At 40.1% G+C, this 20,132-nt stretch overlaps 1 pseudogene; it reads left to right on the top strand.

Moving 5' to 3' along the window:
- Positions 1 to 301: 301 nt before the first annotated feature.
- On the top strand, positions 302 to 10,360 carry LOC123795085 (MICOS complex subunit MIC26-like; annotated as a pseudogene).
- The last annotated feature ends 9,772 nt before the right edge of the window (positions 10,361 to 20,132 follow it).

Here is a 20,132-nt window from a genome sequence, read left to right as displayed (position 1 = left end):
CATTTTACTTGTGTCTATATTGATTAAATTCCTCATCATGAGTAGTACCTCGTAGTCGTTTTTTGGGGTGAATTTCTCCCATCTCTTCATTTGGTCCAGGAAAGTAAAGAAGAAAGAAAAAGAAAAAGAATAAGAACAACAAAAACAACAACGACAACAAAAAACCTAGATCCTGGGTGTGTTTTGGTCTACTTGTGAAAAGATGCTAGATCCCAAAATAAGAAAGAAAGGAAAAAAACATAGATATACTTATTATATATAGATACAATATATCTATAGATATAAGTATATCTACAATGTATAATAATAGATATATAAATTATCTAATATATAATTAATATCAAAATATAAATGGATATATACTATATACAGTAAAATAGAATGAAAGGAAACAAAAACAAAATATATATAAAGTATATATGAAAACTAGAAAAAATAAAAAAAGAATTGAAAAAATAAGAAAATTATGGAAAAATGGTAATAAAAAAATAAAGACTAAAGGTATAAACGATGCTGGATCCTGTTTTCCCTAGAGCTGAAGCTTTGCATCTGTCTCTGATCAGTAAACCTGGTGCTGTAAGTGAGTTGTTTATGCTTGTCTTCTGGGGGAGTCGCCTGTTGCACTGATTCACAGGTGGACTTTGCCCAGTGGAGATGTGCCTCCAGGGGTCAGGGAGGCAAGGCTTGGTGTAGGTGGCTCCAGACTCCACTAGGTGGCACTGCTTTGCTCCCTGAAGTCTTTCGGCACTGATGGGCTGGATGAATATGGCTGCATGTGCTCTCTAGCTAGGGAGCTGAATATTTGCATTCCCCACCCCCCGCTCTTCAGTGAGCCCTCACAGAAGAGCAATCAATCAGACTTGTCTCCCTCGTTTCCATCAGAACTCTGTGTTCACCCTGCCTCTGTCTGAGCTTTTTTATCTCAGCGCATGACTGAGTTTCAAAACTTCAAATTTTAGTGCCTCCTGCGTATGGGACCCACGCTGTTCCTCCCAGGGAGGGTCTCACCATACTTCTGCCTTTCGCTGAACCTGTCACAGGAAAGCCATCACCAGACCACGCAGCAATCTGCAGTTTATGGCAACACAGAGCAGAAAGCCAGCACCTAGACTTGCTGTTCTCAGCGGGCTTCCATGCTCCTATGCCTGGGAATGGTGTAGTACTTAGGTGCCACCCATTCTTCCTGGGATTCCACTCCATCCCATCACCTGAGCACCTTTAAGCCAGCATGTCCCCTACTGCAGCAGACTTCTCAGAGTTCTGATTTTGTGCTCCACTGCTTATGATACTTGGCAATATCCTCCTTAAGCAGGCTTCCTCCCAGCTGCTGCTGTATCCATAGCTAATTACACCAGGTGTGGTATTTCAGGGGAATCTCCAATGTGTGATGCTTGCTTCTTGCTGTTTTGTCTGAGTCACTTTCCTTTCAGTCCAGGCTTCTGCACTGACTCTGCCTGTTGTGGGCTGTGCTTGCTCTCTGTGGTGTTACTGAGATGCAGGCCAGCCAGCTCTGAAGGGGCATGACTGCAGGAGGGCTTGGAGGCAGGGCAGTCACATTAGCAAAATTTGCACTGAGCTGCGAGTCATGCCAGATCCCCCCAAGGAGCAGCGGTGGCCAGGGGCCCCACGTGCGTTAGCGGCAGAGGTTGGTGGTGCAGCACATGGCAGTGGTGGGGGTCAGGGGTACCACAGCAGCTGGGCATTGCATCTGGGCATGCAGAGGCTGGGTGCTGAGTGCAGCAGCTCCTGGGGGTGAAGAGTGGCTGGGTCAGGCATACACCACATTAAAAGATTTGCCCTGAGCCCAGGGCTGAGGACAGCAGGCTTGGAATGGGTGAGCCCTCGGGAGAACTCATGGGTGAGGCACACTGCTAGCAGGTTAAGTAGCAAGTGTCTGTGCAGTGCCCCCTCTGGCAGGTGGCTCTGTGTTTATGCTGGGTGCAAGGGAGTAAAATGGCACCTGCCAGCTGCTTTGTTCCTGGAGAAGTCCCCCAACATGCTCTGAAATCCTTATAAGTAGATCTCCTTCCCATTTGCCACAGGCATTGTAAAAATTGTTGAATCTATGTTGCCTCTCCTCCGACTGTTGTCTCTTTAAGAGTGGGTACCCAGCTATCAGTAGCCCTCCTGGCTCAACCAGTGCCGAGTCAGCAGCATTTCAGAGCTCCAGGCTTCAAGACCCACTGGTTATATAAACACAGAATTCAGTCCCCTCTGGTTTTCAAGGCCAGATATTGTAGGGATTCATTTTCCCTGTGCGGGCTCCTTGGTGCTTTTCCATCTCTGTGCCTACAGCTTCCTCCCTCCTGTGGGCAACCCCTGACCACTATTTCTGCTCTTCCTAACCTCTCTGATACAGTTATTTCTCAACATTTAGTTGTGGAGTGTTTTCTGCCAGCCTTCAGATTGCTCTCCCACTTATTCACTCAGATGTAAGTGATATCTAGTTGTAAACATAGGATGGGATGAGCTTAGGGTCCTCCTACTCTGGCATCTTCCCAGCACCTGTCCTGCTTTTACCTATTCTATTTTTTTAAAGATTTTATTTATCTGAGAGAGAGAGAGAGAGCAAGCACACACAAGCAGAGGGGAGGGGCAGAGGGAGAAGGAGAAGCAAACTCCCTGCTGAGCAGAGAGCCCAATGTGGGACTCGATCTCAGGACCCTGGAATCATGACCTGCGCTGAAGGGAGATGCTTAACCGACTGAGCCACCCAGGTCCCCATACCTGTTGTTTTTTAAAAAAACTAATTCAGGTATAATTGGCAGACAATATTATATTAGTTTCAGGTGTACAACATAGTGATTTGGTATTTGTATACATTGCAAAATGGTCACCACAATAAGTCTAGTTACCATCTTTCCCTTTACAAAGTTAATACAATATTATTGACTGTATTTCCTACACTGTACACTACATCCCCATTACTTATTTATTTAATAGCTGGAAGTTTGTACTTATTGACCTCTCTACCCATTTGCCACTCCTTAACCCCTCCACTTCTAGCAACCATCAATCTGTTTTCTTTATCTATAATTCTGGGGTTTGTTTTGTTCCTTTGTTTTATTTTTTAGATTTCACATATAAGTGAAGTCATGTGGTATTTGTCTTCCTCTATCTGCCTTAGGTCACTGATATGACTATAGCGACACCAACTTTTGTTTTGTTTCCATTTGCATGGAATATCTATCTCCATCCTGTCACTTTCAGTCTGTGTGTGTCCTTACTTCTAGAGTGAGCCTCTTGTAGGCAGTATATAGATGTATCTTTTTTTTAATCCATCCAGCCACTCTGTCTTTTAATTGGAGAATTTAGTCTATTTACATTTAAAGGAATTGTTGATAGGTATGGGCTGGAGCCACCTCTATAACCAACATGTTCAAGGTAATTCAGACATCTGTGGGGCAGCCAGCCTGAGTCTGCACACCTTCAAAGTCTATGCATCACCTAAGAAGGACTCACCTCACAAAACTGTCATGAAAGTTAATGGGCTTTCACTCTATTCCATTCCTTTGTATTAAGGAGGGCATTTGTTGTGATGAGCACCGGGTGTTATACACGATTAATGAATTGTTGAACACTACATCAAAAACTAATGATGTACGTACTATATGTTGGCTAACTGAACATAATAAAAAAGAAGGATTATTTATTTATTTTTGTGCACATACATATGTGAGGGAGAGAGAGAATGAGCAGAGGGAAGAGGCAGAGGGAGAGGGAAAAGCAGGCTTCCTGCTGAGCTGGGAGCCCAATGTGGCACTCAATTCCAGGACCCTGGAATCATGACCTGAGCCAAAGGCAGATGCTTAACTGACTGAGCCACCCAGATGCCCCACTCTACTCCGTTCTTGAAGTTCAATCTAAATATGGGGAGGAGCCAAGGACCCCATTTGAAGAAAGCATCTCACATCTCCAACATTACTACAAGCCATATATAAGTTGGTGTCAGGAACTGTACTCACAAACGAGGCACGAGATGGAGAGCTTAGTTCAGTGGGGTTAGACAGGTGTCATATCTCCAAAATAGACCTCCTGGATTTTTTCCAAGACTTGGTGTCATTGGTTTTGCTGGCATTGTTGGACTTCTTTTGACTGGACATTCAAAAATAAAGAAGATTGTGTATACACCTGGGATTATCTTCCTCTTCATGATCCACAACAATCCATAGTATTTTTATAGGTCAGGGAGAAATTATACGAGTGGGGTTTGTGAGTATACAGAGTCATAGAAAATTTGTGGGAGGAGAACTTTCAAAAGTGAGGAAATGTGAAGAATTCACCTGGAAATAAGTAGCGTGCTCCATGCTCTGCCCATTTTAATCAGTTATGGGTAAATATTGGTAACTGCATGTAGTAAACCAGTATTTCTACAGAAAGATGGCAGAGAAGTCAGTACTGAATGTATCAAATTGGCTTTCTTCTTTAGGAAAAACTATACTAGGCCTCTTTATCTGGCTGATGCCATACTTCAAGTGGTCTAAGACTTCTGATACATGTTGTTAAATTTTGACCTACATAAATTGCCTACATTAGATTTTCACCAATAATATATGAGAGCTTTTTTATATCTCAGACAGTATTATCATTAAAAAATTCTCATTTAAGTAGAAAATATGTTACAGTTTAACTATAGTTTGTTATAGTTTGGCTATTAATCTGCATTTAAAAAATAATAATAGGGATGAATAGTGTTAAGATGGTGGATTAGTAAGGGAGCCTATGCTTGCCTCATTCTATGAAACACAGGTAGATAAATACCAAATCATTCTGAATGCCCAAGAAATCAATCTGAGTACTGGGAGAACAAACTGCACAACTAGAGGAAGAAAAGAGGCCACATCATGGAAGGCAGGAGGAGCAGAGATGTGATTTTGGGGGAGAAAAGATGCGCAAGTGCTATGTGGAGGGGAGGGAGCCTTGATCAGAGAGGAGAGAGAGAAAGGGAGTGAGAACAGCTTGCAGGGTATTGCACACACACAAAAAACATTTCCCCAAAATCATTGACTGGGAAAACGAGAGCAGCTGATTATTGCAGATTTTTATAATCAGCGGAGCTCAAAGTCTGAAGTTATAGAAGTTCACTGGGGTGGAGCCTGGCAGGCATAGCAGTATTCCTGTGGAGAAGAAGAGAAGAGGCCCAGGAACAGACAGTGCAATCTGAGGATCCCCTGAGTCACACTAGAAGAAACAGTTCTTCTTGGAGAGCATTTGGGAGAGGTGACACTGCCTCTCATGGCACAAAAGAGCCAGCAGGCACCATTGAGCTGCCCCTAGTTCATTGGCATAGGCATGGAGTCAGCTGTTGAGGGCAGCTAACCTAGACACTGGCTTTTTGCTGCACATTACCGTAAACTCCAAGCCCCTGCTCATTCATGTGACTGCCCTTCTGGGACAAACTGGGAGCAGCCACAATGCAATGAGACCAAGAGGATCAGTGTGGGTCTGTACTGAACCAGGTCCCTAAAATTTGGAGTTTTGGAACCCAGCTGGTGCACCTGAGATAAAAGACGGGAGCACTGCACCATCGGGTGGTCAGTTGACTTGGACACAGACAGGGTGAAGGCAGGGATCTGAGGAACCCTGGGAAACAGGAGGGGAGATTGTTTGCTCTTCTGTGAGGGCTTCCTGAACACAGTATGAATGAACTCCCTTCTCCAGGGTGAGAGAATGGGCTGATGTCATTTTTATTTGCCCACCCATCAGCATGATCAGACTTCAGTGAGCAGCATAGTGCCCACAGTGGAGCTTTGAGCCACTTACACCAAGCCCTGCTCCCCCTGCACACTGCAAGTGTTTTTTTAAACTAGGGCAAGTGTGCCTGAGAGGGAGAACAGCAGCAGGCCCCTCCCCCAGAAGACCAGTACAAACCACCTGCACCCACCAAGACTACTGACCATAGAGAGCTGCAAAACTTGAGCTCTAGTGGAAGTTAGATCTAGCCTCTTCTAACAAGCAGACCAAACCACACCCATTTAACATTCATCACACAGTGGAAAAGGTCCAAACACTCCCCAATGTAGGAAAGGAGAAGCTCTGCAGAGGACTGACCTGAGGGAAAGAGCAGCTGAAAAACAACAGAAGAGTTGTTTCTGTACACAGCATACACCAGAAACACTTCCTGAAGTGCCAGACTGTGGTACTGTGGTAGTATATGACCTCTTCTTAATATAGCCATTACTCTCAGGAACAGGAAACATAACAGGCTTTTTGAACACACAGAAGACAAAGACACGGGCAAAATGATAAGACAGAGGAATTCATCCCAAAAGAAAGAACAACAAAAGGTCACGGCCAGAGATCTAATTGAAACAGATATAAGTAATATGCCTGAGCCAGAATTTAAAGCAACAACCATAAGAACACTAGCTGGGCTAAAGAAAAGCACAGAAGATACCAGGGAATCACTTAGTACAGAGATAAATGAAAACTATCCAGGCTGAAATAAAAAATGCTATAATGGAGATGCAAAAATAATTGGATGTAATGACCACAAGGACGGAAGAAGCAGAGGAATAAATAAGTGATATAGAAGATAAAATTATGGCAAATAATGAAGCAGAAAAGAAGAGGGAAAGAAAAATATTGGATCATAAATGTAGAGTTAGGGAATTCAGTGACTCCATGAAGTGTAATAACATTCATATCATAGGAGTCCCAGAAGAAGAAAAGGGGGGAGGAAAGGGCAGGTTTATTTGAGCAAATTGTAGCTGAAAACTTCACTAATCGGGGAAGGAAACAAACATCCAAATCCAGAAAGCACAGAGAATTCCCATCAAAATCAAAAGCAGACTTGGGACCCCTGGGTGGCTCAGTAGGTTAGCGTTCAACTCTTGATTTCAGCTCAGGGCATAATCTTAGGTTCATGAGATTGAGCCCCTCATCAGTCTCGGTGCTCAGTGGAGTCTACTTTTCTCCCTCTGCCCCTCCCCCTGCTCTCTTTCTCTGTCAAAATAAATAAATCTTTAGAAAGAAAAAAAAATCAAAAACAGGCCAACACCAACACATATCCATATTGTAGTACATTTACAATATACAGAGATAAGAAAAACATCCTGAGAGCAGCAAGGGAAAAGAAGTCCCTGACTTACAAGGAAAGACCCATAAGGCTACCTGCAGACTTAGAACCTGGAACTTTGCAGGCCAGAAGGGAGTGGCAAGATGTATTCAATGTGCTGAATGGGAAAAGTCTGCAGCCAAGAAGACTCTCTCCAGCAAGGCTGTCATTCAGAATAGAAGGAGAGATAAAGAGTTAACCAACAAACAAACACTAAAGCAGTTCATGACCATTAAGCCAACCCTACAAGAAATATTAAAGGGGACTCTTTGAGTGGGAAAGCAAGACCGAAAGCAACAAAGACTAGAAAGAAACAGAGAAAATGTCTGAAACAATGACTGTCAATAATCTATCAATTATCTATCAATAATCACTCTGAATGTAAATGGACTAAATGCTCTAATCAATAGACAAGGGTATTGGAATGGATTAAAAGAAAAGACCCATCTATAGGCTGCTGACAAGAGACTCATGTTAAACCTGAAGACACTTGCAGATTGGAAGTGAAGGAATGGAGAACAATTTATCATGCTATTGGACATAAAAAGAAAGCTAGGGTAGCCATCATTATATCAGACAAAATAGATTTTAAAACAAACACTGTAGTGAGATGAAGATGCACTATATCATAATAAAGGGGACTCTCCAACAAGAAGATCTAACAATTATAAATATTTATGCCTCCAGCACGAGAGCACCCAAATATATATATATCAATTAATAACAAACATAAAGAAACTCATTGATAATAATATATAATAGTAAAGAACTTTAACAGCCCACTCACAGCAATGGACAGATCATTAAGCAGAAAGTCAACAAGGAAACAATGGCTTCGAATGACATACTGGACCATAAGGACTTAACAGATATATTCAGAACATTTCATCCTCAAGTAGTAGAATACACATTCTTTTTAAGTGCACATGGAACATTCTTCAGAACAGATCACATACTAGGTCACAAATCAGGCTTCAACCAATACCAAAGGATTGAGATCATACTATGCATATTTTCAGACCACAATGCTATGAAACCTGAAACCAGCCACTGGTAGAAATTTGAAAAGACCACAAATACATGGAAGTTAAAGAACATCCTACTAAAGAATGAATGGGTCAACCAGGAAATTAAAGAAGAAATAAAGAAATACATGGAAACAAATGAAAATGAAAATATGACAGTCCAAAACTTTAGGGATGCAGCAAAAGTGGTCATAAGAAGAAAGTACATAGCAATACAGGCCTACCCACAACCTAACCTTACACCTAAAGGAGCTAGAAAAGGAACAGCAGATAAAGCCTAAAGCCAGCAGAAGAAGGGAAATAATGAAAACTAGAGCAGGAATAAATGATATGGGGAAAATAGTAGAAAAATTCAGTGAAACTAGGAGCTGGTTCTTTGAAAGAACTAATAAAATTGATAAACACCTAGCCAGACTAAGAGAAAGAAAAAAGAAAGGACCAAAATAAATAAAATCAAGAGTAAAGGGGAGAGACCACAACCAATACTGCAGAAATACAATTATAAGAGAATATAATGAAAAAATTATATGCCAAAAAAACTGGACAATCCAGAAGAAATGGATAAATTCCTAGAAACATACAAACTACCAAAACTAAAACAGGAAGAAATAGAAAATTTGAACAGGCCCATAACCAGCAAAGAAATTGAATGAATAACCAAAAATCTTCCAACAAACAAAAGCCCAGGGCCAGATGGCTTGCCAGGAGAATTCTACCAGACATTTACAGAAGAGTTAGTACCTATTCTTTTCAAACTGCTCCCCGCCCCCAAAAGAAAGAAAGAAAAGGAAAGAAAGAAAAAGAAAGAAAGAAAGAGAAAGAAAAGGAAGGAAAACTTCCAGACTCATTGTACAAGGCCAGCATTACCTCGTTTCCAAAACCACACAAAGACCCCATTAAAAAGGAGAATTACAGGCAATATATCCCTGATGAACATGGATGCAAAAGTCCTCAACAAGATCCTAGCAAGTCGAATCCAACAGTACATTAAAAGAATTACTCACCACTATCAGGTGGGATTTAATCCTGGGTTGCAGGGGTGGTTCAATATTTGCAAATCAATCAACATGGTAGTCCACATTAATAAAAGAAAGGATAAGGACCATATGATTCTCTCAATAGAAGCAGAGGAAGCATTTGACAAAATACAGCATCCATTCTCGATTCAAAAAAATTCCTCAACAAAGTAGGTATAGAGGGAACATACCTCAACATCATAAAAGCTGTATATGAAAGACCTGCAACTAATATCATCCTCAATGGGGAGAAACTGAGTGCTTTTCCTCTATAGTCAGGAATAAGACAGGGATGGCCCCTCTCACCATTGTTATTAAACATAGTACTGGAAGTCAGCCTTAGCAATCATTAACAAAAAGAAATAAAAGGCATCCCAATCAGCAAGGAAGAAGTAAAATTTTCACTGTTCGCAGATGACATGATACTCTATGTAGAAAACCTAAAACTCCACCAAAAAGTTGCTAGAACTGATGCATGAATTCAGTAAAGTCACAGGATATAAAATCAATGTACAGAAATCTGTTACATATCTATACACTAATAATGAAGCAGCAGAAAAAGAAATCAATGAATGGATCCCATTTACAATTGCACCAAAAATCGTAAGATACCTAGAAATAAACCTTACCAAAGACATAAAAGATCTGGACTCTGAAAACTAGAGAACACTTAGAAATTAAAGATGACAGAAAGAAATGGGAAAAAAATCCTGTGCTCATGGATTAGAGGAACAAGTATTGTTAAAATGTCTATACTATCCAAAGCACTCTACACATTTAATATAATCCCTACCAAAATACTACCAGTATTTTTTACAGAGCTAGAACAAATAATCCTAAAAATTTGAATGGAACCACAAAAGACCCCAAACAGCCAAAGCAGTCTTGCAAAGTGAAGGCATAGCTGGAAGTATCACAATTCTGGACTTCAAGTTATATTACAAAGCTGTAGTGATCAAGACAGTATGGTACTGGCACAATAGGCACATGGATCAATGGAACAGAATAGAAAACCCAGAAATGCACCCACAATTGTATGGTCAACTAATTTTCAACAAAGCAGGAAAGAATATCCAATGGAAAAAGTCTCTTCAACAAATGGTATTAGGAAACTGAACAAGAACAGGCAAAAGAATGAAAGTGGATGACTTTTTTTACACCATACACAAAAATAAATTCAAAATGGATGTTCTCCTCTAGGATTTTGATGGATTCCTGTCTCACATTAGGTCTTTCATCCATTTGGAGTTTATTTTTGTGTATGGTGTGAGAGAGTGGTCAAGTTTCATTCTTTTGCATGTAGCTGTCCAATTTTCCCAGCACCATTTATTGAAGAGACTGTCTTTTTTCCACTGGATGTTTTTTCCTGCTTTATCAAATATTAGTTGCCCAAAGAGCCGAGGGTCCATTTCTGGGTTCTCTATTCTGTTCCATTGGTCTATGTGTCTGTTTTTGTGCCAGTACCATGCTGTCTTTGTGATCACAGCTTTGTAGTACAGCTCGAAATCTGGCATTGTGATGCCCCCAGCTTTGTTTTTCCTTTTCAACATTTCCTTTGCGATTCAGGGCCTTTTCTGGTTCCATACAAATTTAAGGACTATTAGTTCCAGTTCTTTGAAAAATGTCATAGGTATTTTGATCGGGATAGCACTGAAAGTGTAGATTGCTCTGGGTAGCATGGACATTTTAACTATGTTAATTCTTCCGATCCATGAGCATGGAATATTTTTCCATCTTTTTGTGTCTTCCTCAATGCTAAGTGAAATAAGTCAAGCAGAGAAAGACAATTATCATATGATTTCTCTCATCTATGGAACATAAGAAATAGGAAGATCGGTAGGGGAAGAAAGGGATAAAGAAAGGGGGTAATCAGAAGGGGGAATGAAGCATGAGAGACTATGGACTATGAAAAACAAACTGAGGGCTTCAGAGGGGAGGGGGTGGGGGAATGGGATAGACTGGTGATGGGTAGTAAGGAGGGCACATATTGCATGGTGCAGTGGGTGTTATACGCAACTAATGAATCATCAAACTTTACATCAGAAACCAGGGATGTACTGTATGGTGACTAACATAATATAATAAAAAACATTAAAATAAAAATAAATAAAATAAAATGGATGAAAGACCTCATTGTGAGACAGGAAACCATCAAAATTCTAGAGAACACAGGCAGCCACCTCTTTGATATCCAGCTGTAACAGCTTCTTACTAGATATGTCTCTGGAGGCAAGGGAAATTAAAGCAAAAATGAACTCTTGGGACTTCATCAAGATAAAAAGCTTCTGCACAGCAAAGGAAACAAATCAATAAAACTAAAAGACAGCCTTTGGGATAGGAAAAGATACTTGCAAATGGGAAAGATATCTAATAAAAGGTTAGTATCACCAAACTCAACAACTAAAAAACAAATAATCCAGTTAAGAAATGGGCAGAAGACATGAATAGACATTTTCCAAAGAAGATATCCTGGCTAACATGGCTAACATCATGGCTAACAAACACATGAGAAGATACTCAACATCACTCATCATCAGGGAAATACAACTCAAAACCGTGATGAGATACCACCTCACACCTGTCAGAATGGCTAAAATGAACAACACAGGAAACAACAGATGTTGGTGAGGATGAGGAGAAAAGGGAACCCTTCTACACTGTTGGTGGGAATGCAAACTGGTGCAGACACTCTGGAAAACAATATGGAGATTTCTCAGAAAGTTAAAAATAGCACTACCCTACAATTCAGCAGTTGCACTTCTCAGTATTTACCCAAGGGTACAAAAATACTGATTCGAAGGGCGACATGCTCCCCGATGTTTATAGCAGCATTATCTATAATAGCTACATAATGGAAAGAACCCACTGATGAATGGATAAAGATGTGGGGGGTGTGTGTGTGTATGTGTGTGTGTGTGTGTACACACACATTTATATATATTCAATCTTTTTACTCCTTATATTTCCCTAATTTATGTTATTTTTTTATTTTTACATTACACACACACACATATATATATACACACATATTTATATAAACTCCATCTTTTTACTCCTTATACTTCCCTACTTTATGTTATTTTTAAAGTTTTTCATTTTAAGTTTTTATTTAAATTCCACTTAGTTACCATGCATACAATACTAATGTCAGGTGTACAAAATAGTGATTCAGCACTTAGATATGACGCTCGGTGCTCATCACAAGTGCACTCCTTAATCCCCATCACTTATTTAACTTATCCCCCCACCCACCTCCCCTCCAGTAACCATCAGTTTGTTCTCTATAGATAAAGAGTTGTTTCTTGGTTTTCCTCTTTATTTTTTCCCTTATGATTGTTAAATTCCACATAAACATAAAATCATATGGTATTTGTCTTTCTTTGACTAACTTATTTTGCTTAGCATAATACACTCTACCTCCATCCACATCACTACAAATGGCAAGATTTCATTCTTTTTATGGCTATGTATTTTTTTAAGATTTTATTTATTTATTTGACAGAGAGACAGCCAGTGAGAGAGGGAACACAGGCAGGGGGAGCAGGAGAGGAAGAAGCAGGCTCCCAGTGGATGAGCCTGATGTGGGGCTCGATCCCAGGACTCTGGGATCACGCCCTGAGCCAAAGGCAGATGCTTAACAACTGAGCCACCCAGGTGCCCCTATGGCTATCTATCTATCTATCTATCTATCTATCTATCTATCTATCTATCTATCTATACCACATCTCTTTATCCATTCATCAGTTGATGGACATTTGGGCTCTTTCCATAATTGGGCTATTGTAGATAATGCTGCTATAAAAATCTGTTACTCATGTCCACTCAAAAAGAATGTGTATTTTGCTGCTTTAGGATGGAATGTTCTGAATATATCTGTTAAGTCCATCTGGTCCAGTGTGTCATTCAAAACCATTGTTTCCTTGTTGATTTTCTTTATTTTTTTTAATGATTTTTTATTATATTATGTTAGTCACCATACAGTACATCCCCGGTTTCCGATGTAAGGCTCGATGATTCATTAGTTGTGTATAAGACCTAGTGCACCATGTAATACGTGCCCTCTTTACTACCCATCACCGGTCTATCCCATCCCCCCACCCCCCTCCCCTCTGAGGCCCTCAGTTTGTTTCTCATAGTCCATAGTCTCTCATGTTTCATTCCCCCTTCTGATTACCCCCCCTTTCTTTATCCCTTTCTTCCCCTACAGATCATCCTAGTTCTTATGTTCATTAGATGAGAGAAATCATATGATAGTTGTCTTTCTCTGCTTGACTTCCTTCACTTAGCATTATCTCCTCCAGTGCCGTCCATGTTGCAGCAAATGTTGAGAATTCGTTCTTTCTGATAGCTGAGTAATATTCCATTGTATATATGGACCACAACTTCTTAATCCAGTCATCTGTTGAAGGGCATCTCAGCTCCTTCTACAGTTTAGCTATTGTGGACATTGCTGCTATGAACATTGGGGTGCATATGGCCCTTCTCTTCACTACGTCTGTATTTTTGGGGTAAACACCCAGTAGTGCAATGGCTGGATCATAGGGTAGCTCAATTTTTAACTTTTTAAGGGACCTCCACACTGTTTTCCAGAGTGGCTGTACCAACTTGCATTCCCACCAACAATGCAGGAGGGATCCCCTTTCTCCACATCCTCTCCAACAATTGTTGTTTCTTGCCTTGTCTATTTTTGCCATTCTAACTGGCGTAAGGTGGTATCTCAGTGTGGTTTTGATTTGAATTTCCCTGATGACTAATGGTTTTGAACATTTTTTCATGTGTCTGTTAGCCATTTGTATGTCTTCATTGGAAAAGTGTCGGTTCATATCTTCTGCCCATTTTTTGATTTATTTGTTTCTCGTGTATTGAGTTTGAGAAGTTCTTTGTAGATCTTGGATACCAGTCCTTTATCTGTAGTGTCATTTGCAAATATCTTCTCCCATTCCGTGGGCTGCCTCTTAGTTTTTTTGACTGTTTCCTTGGCTGTGCAGAAGCTTTTAATCTTGATGAAGTCCCATGAGTTCATTTTATCTGTTGTTTCTCTTGCCTTTGGGGATGTGTCATAAAAAAGTTTGCTTTGGCCGATGTCATAGAGGTTGCTGCCTATGTTCTCCTCTAGAATTTTGATGGATTCCTGTCTCACTTCAAGGCCTTTCATCCATTTAGAGTTTATTTTTGTGTATGGTGTGAGAGAGTGCTCAAGTTTCATTCTTTTGCATGTAGCTGTCCAATTTTCCCAGCACCATTTATTGAAGAGACTGTCTTTTTCCCACCGGATGTTTTTTCCTGCTTTATCAAATATTAGTTGCCCAAAGAGCTGAGGGTCCATTTCTGGGTTCTCTATTCTGTTCCATTGGTCTATGTGTCTGTTTTTGTGCCAGTACCATGCTGTCTTTGTGATCACAGCTTTGTAGTACAGCTCGAAATCCGGCATTGTGATGCCCCCAGCTTTGTTTTTCCTTTTCAACAGTTCCTTGGCGATTCGGGGCCTTTTCTGGTTCCATACAAATTTAAGGACTATTAGTTCCAGTTCTTTGAAAAATGTCCTCGGTATTTTGATCGGGATAGCATTGAAAGTGTAGATTGCTCTGGGTAGCATGGACATTTTAACTATGTTAATTCTTCCGATCCATGAGCATGGAATATTTTTCCATCTTTTTATGTCTTCCTCAATGTCTTTCAAGAGTGATTTATAGTTTCTAGAATATAGGCCCTTTACATCTCTGGTTAAGTTAATTCCAAGGTAACGTATGGTTTTTGGTGTTATTGTAAATGGGATAGATTCCCTAATTTCTCTTTCTTCGGTCTCGTTATTCGTGTATAGAAATGCAACTGATTTCTGAGCATTGATTTTGTATCCTGCCTTGTTACTGTATTGCTCTATAACTTCTAATAGTTTGGGAGTGGCTTCTTTTGGGTTTTCCATATAGAGTATCATGTCATCTGCGAAGAGAGACATTTTGACTTCTTCTTTGCCTATTTGAATACCTTTGATCCCTTTTTGTCATCTGATTGCTGTTGCAAGGACTTCTAGTACTATGTTGAATAATAGTGGCGAGAGTGGGCATCCTTGTCGTGTTCCTGATCTTAAGGGAAAGGCTTCCAGCTTTTCCCCATTGAGAATAATATTTGCAGTAGGCTTTTCATAGATGGCTTTTATGAGATTGAGAAATGTACCCTCTATTCCTACACTCTGAAGGTTTTTTTTTTTTAATAATGGTTTTTTATTATATTATGTTAGTCACCATACAGTACATCCCCGGTTTTCGATGTAAGGCTCGATGATTCATTAGTTGTGTATAACACCCAGTGCACCATGCAATATGTGCCCTCCTTACTACCCATCACCGGTCTATCCCATTCCCCCACCCCCCTCCCCTCTGTAGCCCTCAGTTTGTTTCTCATAGTCCATAGTCTCTCATGTTTCATTCCCCCTTCTGATTACCCCCCCTTTCTTTATCCCTTTCTTCCCCTACTGATCATTCTAGTTCTTATGTTCCATAGATGAGAGAAATCATATGATAGTTGTCTTTCTCTGTTTGACTTATTTCACTAAGCATTATCTCCTCCAGTGCCGTCCATGTTGTAGCAAATGTTGAGAACTCGTTCTTTCTGATTGCTGAGTAATATTCCATTGTATATATGGACCACAACTTCTTAATCCAGTCATCTGTTGCAGGGCATCTCGGCTCCTTCCACGATTTAGCTATTGTGGACATTGCTGCTATGAACATTGGGGTGCATATGGCCCTTTTCTTCACTACGTCTGTATCTTTGGGGTAAACACCCAGTAGCGCAATGGCTGGATCATAGGGTAGCTCAATTTTTAACTTTTTAAGGGACCTCCACACTGTTTTCCAGAGTGGCTGTACCAACTTGCATTCCCACCAACAACGTAGGAGGGATCCCCTTTCTCCACATCCTCTCCAACAATTGTTGTTTCTTGCCTTGTCTATTTTTGCCATTCTAACAGGCGTAAGGTGGTATCTCAGTGTGGTTTTGATTTGAATTTCCTTGATGGCTAATGGTTTTGAACATTTTTTCATGTGTCTGTTAGCCATTTGTATGTCTTCATTGGAAAAGTGTCTGTTCATATCTTCTGCCCATTTTTTGATTTGTTTATTTGTTTCTCGTGTATTGAGTTTGAGAAGTTCTTTGTAGATCTTGGATACCAGTCCTTTATCTGTAGTGTCATTTGCAAATATCTTCTCCCATTCCGTGGGCTGCCTCTTAGTTTTTCTGACTGTTTCCTTGGCTGTGCAGAAGCTTTTAATCTTGATGAAGTCCCATAAGTTCATTTTATCTTTTGTTTCTCTTGCCTTTGGGGATGTATCATGAAAAAGGTTGCTTTGGCCGATGTCGTAGAGGTTGCTGCCTATGTTCTCCTCTAGAATTTTGATGGATTCCTGTCTCACATCGAGGTCTTTCATCCATTTGGAGTTTATTTTTGTGTATGGTGTGAGAGAGTGGTCAAGTTTCATTCTTTTGCATGTAGCTGTCCAATTTTCCCAGCACCATTTATTGAAGAGACTTTCTTTTTCCCTTTGGATGTTTTTTCCTGCTTTATCAAATATTAGTTGCCCAAAGAGCTGAGTGTCCATTTCTGGGCTCTCTATTCTGTTCCATTGGTCTATGTGTCTGTTTTTGTGCCAGTACCATGCTGTCTTTGTGATCACAGCTTTGTAGTACAGCTCGAAATCCGGCATTGTGATGCCCCCAGCTTTGTTTTTCCCTTTCAACAGTTCCTTGGAGATTTGGGGTCTTTTCTGTTTCCATACAAATTTAAGGACTATTAGTTCCAGTTCTTTGAAAAACGTTCTCGGTATTTTGATCGGGATAGCATTGAAAGTGTAGATTGCTCTGGGTAGCATGGACATTTTAACTATGTTAATTCTCCCGATCCATGAGCATGGAATATCTTTCCATCTTTTTATGTCTTCCTCAATGTCTTTTAAGAGTGATTTATAGTTTCTAGAATAAAGGTCCTTTACGTCTCTGGTTAAGTTAATTCCAAGGTAACGTATGGTTTTTGGTGCTATTGTAAATGGGATGGATTCCCTAATTTCTCTTTCTTCGGTCTCGTTATTCGTGTACAGAAATGCAACTGATTTCTGAGCATTGATTTTGTATCCTGCCACGTTACTGAATTGCTCTATAACTTCTAATAGTTTGGGAGTGGCTTCTTTTGGGTTTTCCATATAGAGTATCATGTCATCTGCGAAGAGAGACATTTTGACTTCTTCTTTGCCGATTTGAATACCTTTGATCCCTTTTTGTTGTCTGATTGCTGTTGCAAGGACTTCTAGTACTATGTTGAATAATAGTGGCGAGAGTGGGCATCCTTGTCGAGTTCCTGATCTTAAGGGAAAGGCTTCCAGCTTTTCCCCATTGAGAATAATATTTGCAGTAGGCTTTTCATAGATGGCTTTTATGAGATTGAGAAATGTACCTTCTATTCCTACACTCTGAAGGGTTTTAATCAGGAAAGGATGCTGTATTTTGTCAAATGCTTTTTCGGCATTGATTGAGAGGATCATATGGTTCCTGAGTCTTTTCTTGTTGATATGATGGATCACGCTGATTGATTTGCGAATATTGAACAACGCTTGCATCCCAGGTATGAATCCCACTTGATCATGATGGATAATCCTTTTAATGTACTGTTGGATTCTATTAGCAAGGATCTTGTTGAGGATTTTGGGGTCCATATTCATTAGGGAAATCGGTCTGTAATTCTCCTTTTTGAGGGGGTCTTTGCCTGGTTTGGGGATCAACGTAATATTGGCCTCATAGAATGAGTTTGGTAGCTTTCCTTCTGTTTCTATTTTTTGAAATAGCTTTAGGAGAATAGGTATTATTTCTTCTTTGAATATTTGGTAGAATTCCCCAGGAAAACCGTCTGGGCCTGGAGTTTTGTTATTTGGAAGATTGTTTATCACTGACTCAATTTCTTCATAATTAATTGGCCTGTTTAAGAAATCAATTTCTTCCTGTTTCAATCTTGGTAGTTTATAGGTTTCGAGGAAGGATTCCATCTCTTCCAGATTTCTTAGTTTATTGGCATATAGCTGTTGATAAAAATTTCTAATAATCCTTCCAATTTCAATGGTGTTGGTCGTGACCTCTCCTGTTTCATTCATAATTTTAATAATTTGGGTCCTTTCTCTTTTCTTTTGGATAAGTCTTGCCAGTGGTCTGTCAATTTTATTGATTCTCTCAAAGAACCAGCTTCTAGTCCTGTTGATCTGCTCTACTGTACTTCTGGTTTCTGATTGATTGATTTCTGCTCTAATTTTGGTCAACTGCTTCCTCGTGAGTGGATTAGGCCTGTCCCTCTGTTGCTGTTCCAGCTTCTTGAGGTGAGAATATAAAAACTGCATTTTAGATTTTTCTATTCTTTTGAGTGAGGCTTGGATGGCTATGTATTTCCCCCTTAGGACTGCCTTTGCAGTATCCCATAGGTTTTGGACTGTTGTATTTTCATTCTCATTGGTCTCCATAAATTGTTTAATTTGATTCTTGATTTCCTGGTTTATCGAGTCATTCCTGAGCAGGATGGTTCTTAGTCTCCAAATGTTTGAGTTTCTTCCAAATTTTTCCTTGTGGTTGAGTTCCAATTTCAGAGCGTTGTGGTCTGAGAATATGCAGGGGATAATTTCAGTCTTTTGGTATTGGTTGAGACCTGTTTTGTGTCCCAGAACATGGTCTATTCTTGAGAATGTTCTATGGGCATTAGAATAGAATGAGTATTCTTTGGTTCTGGGGTGTAGTGTTCTATATATATCTATGAGGTCCAACTCGTCAAGTTTGGCATTCAAAGCCTTTGATTCTTTGCTTAGTTTTTGCCAGGGTGTTCTGTCTATTTCTGATAGGAGAGTGTTGAGGTCCCCTACTTTTAATGTATTTTTATCTTTATGTCTCTTTATTCTGGTTAAGAGTTGGCTTGTGTATCTTGCTGCTCCCCTGTTGGATATATATATATAATTGTCATATCCACTTGTTGAATACTTCCTTTAAGAATAATATAGTGCCCTTCTGTGTCTCTAACTAGAGTCTCTAGTTTAAAATCCAATCTATCTGATATGAAAATTGCTACCCCAGCTTTCTTTTGAGGTCCATTTGCGTGAAAGATGGTACTCCATCCCCTTACTCTCAGTCTGAATGCAACTTTCGGTTCGAAATGAGTCTCTTGTAGACAGCAAATGGATGGGTCATTTCTTTTTATCCAATCTGCAACCCTGTGGCGTTTTATGGGAGCGTTCAAACCATTTACATTGGCACTAAGAACTGAGAGATAGAATTTTAATGATGCCATGTTGCCAGTAAAGTCTTTGTTTGTATCGGTTGTGACTTTCTTTTCTGTATCACTCTTGGGGCCTTTTTACCTTTATAGAACCCCCCTTAATATCTCCTGTAGGGCTGGTTTCATGGTTACGAAATTGGTTAATGACTGCCGATTCTGAAATGTCTTTATTTCTCCATCAATTCTGAATGACAGCCTTGCTGGATAAAGGATCCTTGGCTGCATGTTTTTCTCTGAAAGAGCTTTAAAAATGCCCCCCCAACCGTTTCTCTCATTCCAGGTCTGTGTAGACAGGTCTGACGTAATTCTGATGCCTTTGCCTTGGTATGTGAGAAATTTCTTTGCCCTGGCCGCTTTCAATACTGTATCCTTGGATCTAATATTTGCGATTTGCACTATGACGTGACGTGGCGTAGGTTTGTCGTGGTTGAGCTTGGGAGGGGTCCTCTCTGCCTCTTGGACATGAATGTTTGTTTCCCTCACTAGATTAGGGAAGTTTTCAGCTACAATTTGTTCAAATATCTCTTCTAGGCCTCTGTTTTTCTCCACCCCCTCGGGGATGCCGATGATTCTAACATTGGATCGTTTCATTGAGTCAGTAATCTCCCGTAACCTTCATTCGTGGGCGTGGATTTTTTTAAGACCAGCTTCTATTTTCGTTTTTTCCTCTATTAACCCATCCTCCAATTTACTAACACGTTCCTTTGTTTTGGTGACCCTGGCCGTCAGAGCCT

The sequence above is a fragment of the Ursus americanus genome, chromosome 12 (assembly GCF_024610735.1).
Source record: "Ursus americanus isolate L20-20 chromosome 12, mUrsAme1.1.p, whole genome shotgun sequence".
Classification (NCBI taxonomy): Eukaryota; Metazoa; Chordata; class Mammalia; order Carnivora; family Ursidae; genus Ursus; species Ursus americanus.
Note: the sequence above shows the minus strand (reverse complement) of the source record. Positions and strands in the feature narration are given on the sequence as shown.